This window comes from Spinacia oleracea, chromosome 5 (genome assembly GCF_020520425.1).
Source record: "Spinacia oleracea cultivar Varoflay chromosome 5, BTI_SOV_V1, whole genome shotgun sequence".
Classification (NCBI taxonomy): domain Eukaryota; kingdom Viridiplantae; phylum Streptophyta; class Magnoliopsida; order Caryophyllales; family Amaranthaceae; genus Spinacia; species Spinacia oleracea.
In genome coordinates this window covers 61,169,669-61,175,668 of record NC_079491.1, presented here as the reverse complement: position 1 = coordinate 61,175,668, position 6,000 = coordinate 61,169,669, and positions in this window count along the sequence as shown.

Below are 6,000 nucleotides of genomic sequence, written 5' to 3'. Positions count from 1 at the left end.
TTATTTGTTTACCAAACAATATAAACAAATCGATCTTATCATTATCCTCCCAGGGCCCATTTGTAGAAATCGTCCAACGTAGGTGTTAAAACTGCCCAAATTTGATGGCTGCTAACATTAATAATCTACACAAAGATAATTACTTTAAAAAGTTCATCAAAAGTCAATTATGATTGAAAAACTACCGTATAAAAAACTACCGTCTTCCATATTAGTGAGCTAGATTATCCCACGGTTTAAATTCATTTTTTTATGAGATTTTTTTTCCAACTTTAAGGATAGTTATAACAGTGATAGTTTTTATAATCAATAAGTATGATAGTTTTAACGGGTCTCTATTTTATCTATTAAAAAATTTCAAAATTTATCTTTTATTATCTTTAACGGGACTTTATTTATCTATTTTTATTTTTCTCTTATTATATTTTACTAAGTTTTATTTATCTTTTAAAAAATTTCAAAATTTATCTCTTATTATCTTTCACCGTGTCTTTATTTATCTATTTTTATTTTTCTCTTATTATCTTTTACTGAGTTTTATTTATCTATTTCTCTTATTATCTTTTACCGGGTCTTTATTTATCTATTTTTATTTTTTCCTTATTATCTTTTACTGAGTTTTATTTATCTTTATCTCTTATTATCTTTTTTACTGGGTCTTTAATTATCTAGTTTTTATTTTTATTTTATTTTTCTCCTATTATCTTTTACTAAGTTTTATTTTTCTTTATCTCTTATTATCTGTTACTGATTTTTATTTATATGTACCTCTTATTATCTTTTACCGGGACTTTATTTATCTATTTTTATTTTTTAATAAATCTAAAAACAGTGGTTGTTTTTATAATCAATGAGTATGACAGTTTTAGTTTATCTTTATTTATCTATTAAAAAAATTCAAAATTTATCTTTTATTATCTTTAACGGGACTTTATTTATCTATTTTTATTTTTCTCGTGTTATATTTTACTGAGTTTTATTTATCTTTTAAAAAATTTCAAAATTTATTATTATCTTTTACCGAGTCTTTATTTATCTATTTTTATTTTTCTCTTTTTATCTTTTACTGAGTTTTATTTAATTTATCTTTATCTCTTATTATCTTTGACCGAGTCTTTATTTATCTATTTTTATTTTTTCGTTATTATCTTTTACCAAGTTTTATTTATATTCATCTCTTATTATCTTCTACCGGTTCATTATTTATCTATTTTTTTCTCTTATTATCTTTTACTGAGTTTTATTTATATTTATCTCTTATTATCTTTTATTAGGTCTTTATTTATCTATTTTATTTTTTAATAAATCTAAAATAATATTATTGTTTGATGACATAGAAATCCTACGTGGTGATCCGAATCTATTACTATATACTAAAAGAGTCACCAGGAATGACACGTGTCACTTCCTGGTGAAAAATTTTCCCGCCAAAAACTCTTTCCTAAAAAGACATATTTACTTTATTCTTTTTTTTATTTTCTCTCCTTTTGTATAAATGTTTATATATGGAAAAAAAATATAGGATTATGGAATATGCCATTATTAAAATTTTGGTAAAATTTTAGTCAAACTGTCATATCAATAATAGAAAATATTCTTACTCAATATTTTGGTCAAATTAGCATATTAAATATATCAAATATTTTAGTCATATCATATTAAACATATAAAATATATAATACATAGTAAGTTAAAATATGATAAAATGAGTACATTCGAGATTATTAATTACTTACGCAATAGATTAAGGGATAAATAATTTAATTAAAAAATTTATAAAAAAGATGGTCAAATAATAATATTCAAATATCCGTGCGTGCACGGGACCTAATCTAGTGCTCTTCAATATATTAGATTGGAGGGAGTGTTTCATGTAAAAGTTTTAGATTATTTATTATCTAGGGTTAATTATGGGTTATAGATGTAGTATTGTGTTTAACTAAGATTTACTTTCCTACTCATTTCGGGGGGGGGGGGGGGGGGGAGGAATAAAAAGTACGGAGTAGTAGAAAACACTAACTATAACTAGGGAATGGTCAACGTATAGATGTCAATGGGAAGGGTTTGATGCGGATGTAGGTCTTCCATCTCCATTCCTACATAAAATGTTCATCCTCTTCCTCACCCCATCACACATTGCAAGTACAAATTTCATTCCCATCTCCGCCCCGATGATAAGGGTACATGAAAGTGAGTTGAGCCGAGTATTGTCTTGTTCATGTTCATGTTCAAGTTCATGATCATTAACTTAGGCGAGCTCGAGCATACGATTTCAACCGAGATTTAAAAAATATTCAAGCTTGATTCTTTAAGAAAATTTTGTGTCCATGAACAGTTTGTATGCTACTCATTTATTAATCGAGCTGAGTTCATAAGCGAGCTTTTTTCATAAGCGAGTTTTGGGATTTTAACATTGGAAGATCTCAAAAGTCAAATATGTTCTTTTTATTATCACTACTACATTTCTAGTCAGATGCAACGCCTAAAATCGTTGCAGTAGGCATGAAAATCCGTTGCATTAGACCTAATGCGACGCCAAATGACCCTTGCATCCGGTGGCGTTGCATTAGGTCTAATGCAACGTTCAGTTACCTAATGCGACGGTAAATTGATACCGTTGCATTAGATTTCCATCTAATGCGACGGGTCTCAGGTTGGGTGTCGCATTAGTTATTTAGCTAATGCGACGGTTAATTTAGATAGTGCGACGGTTGATTTAGCTAATGCGATGGGTAATTTTAGCTAATGCGACGGGTACCTATAATGGCTTAATCAAATAATGCAGCGCCTCTTCCCTAATGCAACGGTAATTTTTTTGTCAAAAAAAGCTTTTGGGCACCTAATGCAACGGCTATAATAATAATAATAATAATAATAATAATAATAATAATAATAATAATAATAATAATAATAATATCTTCACCGTCGTTAATCCGGTGGGCTACGACGTCAGCGTCGGCGGTCCAGGCGGTTCAGTTCCCAGGCGGCGTTTCCAGGAGTCGACGGGTTCTGGCGGGTGTTAGTCGGCGGTTGTCAGGCAATTTTTCTCTGGTGTCAGCAGGGGTTTGTGGCAGAAGGTGTCGACGCAAGCGAGAGTTTGTGACGGTTGTATTCCGGCGACGGGTCTAGCCACGGTTCAGCGGGTTCGGCGGTGTAAACGTGGTGTTTTCAGGCGGTTTCATAGGCGGCTGCAATTGCGTTTTGCGGTGGTTTCTGGTCCATTTTTCGACGGCAGTTTCAGGCAGCAGGGGGTTCTGTTTTCTCGTCAGTCAGCAGGGGGTCAGTTTTGGGTTATTCGTGGGGATTCAGGCGGGATTCTTCGGCAGTTTTGGGTCAGTTTGGGGACGGTTTGAAGCGTGTTTATTGGGCAGTTCGCGATCAGTTTCCGGCGACGTTGTGCGTTTGGTTTTTTTTTGTGTGTTTGTTGCGGGTGTTTCCGGCATTGTTCGGGGGTGGCTTCTGCAGGCTAAGTCCGTTACTGGTGGCTTGGTGTCAAGGTGGTGCATACAATTAAGGGCGTGGTGGAATTAAGGGTGTGGTGTTGTTGTGTTGCGGGTGCATGCTGGAAGTAAGGGCGTTGTGTTGTTGTGTTGCAGGTGCATGCTTGGTGTCAAGGGGGTGGAATTAAGGGCGTGGTGTTTTGTTATAGTTTGGGTTTGCTGTGTTCGTTGGTGTGGGTGTGTAAGTGTGCTTGGCAGTGGGTACGTTGGTGTTACTTTTTGCTTGAAGTGCTTTGATATGCCGGCTTCCGTGGAGAAGTTTCATTGCCCTTTTGTGGGTCTCAGCGGGTGCCAGGATGGAGGTGGGCGTGGTTTGGTGAGGAGTTATCTGATCACTCACTTACGGGATCGTCATTGTTGCACTGGTGTGCGGGATGTAACCCGTCATTCCCTTACTACCAATTTGCAGGTTTTTACTACGGCTGAGGTGACCTTTCGTCGTATGGGAATTTGGTTATGTGGAGATTGTTTCAAGACGCATACTCATCGTATTAGGTGTCGGCATGGCAGTGGTTCTAGTTCGGTTTTTGTGGACCCACCTGATTCTGGGGATGGTACTATTCGTTTTACTCTCTACGGTATTCAAAAACCACAAGCTCCTGCTTCCGAGCTGTCTACTTCTGATGCGCCTCGAGAACAATATTTTTCTTTTGATGTTGCTCTTCTGGACACTTTATGGTCTAAGCGGTTGCGTTCTGTGAAATCCATCCCTCCCAAATGTCGTTTGGGTTTTTCGCGAGTTCTGAAAGGGGCGCTTGATAAGGTGATTTGCAGACCAGATGACATCGCTTGTTGGGTTCAGTTGCTCGTGTTACCTCTTTGTGTCCTCAAGACTTTTTCTCCACGAAGTAATCGTGAGTGTTCCTCCGGTGTTAGGCGGCGGCAACAGGAGGAGTGTATCACCTCTGCTATTCGTTCTTGGGGTGTGCCTGGCGGTTCTGAGCAACTTGTCATAGACACATTGGCTAGCGTGTCTCCCTCTCTATTGGATGTTGACGATGACCATGATTTGGCGGAGCGTAATATTAAGCAATGCAAGAGAAAGATTTCTGACGGTCACTACACTGCTGCCGTTAGGGTTCTTTCTTCCTCAGGTCTTGCCCCTTACGATGATGCTACTCTTGCAGATTTACAAGCAAAGCACCCTTCCGTTCCGGTCCCTACCTTACCGGATAACCCTGTTGATCATCACCTTTCTGCTTCCTCCGCTGTTGTTTTGGAGCAGATTATGGGCTTTCCGCGTGGTACTTCGTGCGGTAGAGATGGCTTGCGTGCTCAACACCTTTTGGATTGCTTGGGTGGTGCTGCTGTAGCTGTTTCTGATGAGTTGGTGGATGCTATCACTCAGGTAGTTAATCTCTTTCTTGCTGGGAAGTGTCCCGCTGAGCTTGGAGGATACATTGCTAGTGCTCCTCTTACGCCATTGGTTAATCCTGGTGGGGGTGTTCGGCCTATTGCGGTGGGTACTATTTGGAGGCGCCTTGTTTCTAAGGTCGGGGCTGCTTTGATTGGTCCGCGTTTAGGAAACTACTTTGGAGGTCTGCAGTTTGGTGTTGGGGTTCCAGCAGGTGGTGAGGCCATTCTCCATGCTGTCAATCGGTTGGTTGAGGCTCGTGGGGCCGATGTTGGCCTATCTATGTTATTGGTGGATTTTCAGAATGCTTTCAATTTAGTTGATCGATCGGCTTTGTTGCGTGAGGTTCGGCTCCATTGTCCTGCTCTTTCGCGTTGGGTTGAATTCTGCTACTCTTCTCCAGCGCGGCTGTATTATGGGGAGCATACCTTGTGGTCTTGTCAGGGTGTGCAGCAAGGGGATCCTCTCGGCCCTTTGCTTTTTTCTTTGGTTCTACATCCATTGGTGTGTCGAATTCGAGACTCATTTGATCTATCTCTTCAGGCATGGTACTTGGACGATGGCACTATTGTTGGTGACACTTTGGTGGTTGGGCAGGTCTTGGAGTTGATTTTGGAGGAGGGGCCTCGTTTAGGTCTCCATGTTAATGTTGGGAAGACGGAGGTTTTCTGGCCTTCGGAGGACCCACGCTGTCGTCTAGAGGGTGTCTTTCCTACGGATATTGCTCGTCCTGAGCTTGGTGTTAAGTTTCTTGGTGGCCCAGTCAGTACGAATTCTTCTTTTTGTAAGGAGGTTGTTTCGCAGCGTGTGTCGAAGACTGTTGTGTTGATGGATGCTGTAGCCAAGCTTAATGATCCCCAGTGTGAGTTGTTGCTTCTTCGTGCGTGTACTGGAGTTTCTAAACTCTACTTTGCTATGCGCACTTGTCCGCCTCATCTTTTCGAAGCGGCCCAATTATCTTTTGATGTGGCTCTGCGGGCTTCTTTAGAGCGCATCGTGGTTGCTTCGGGACCTGGGTTCGGTGACTGGCAATGGCGCCTTGCCACCTTGCCTTATCCTTATGGAGGATTGGGTGTTTATTCAGCTGGTGATGTTCGGCATTATGCTTTTCTTGCATCCCGTTTGCAGTCTTCTGGTTTGCAGGAT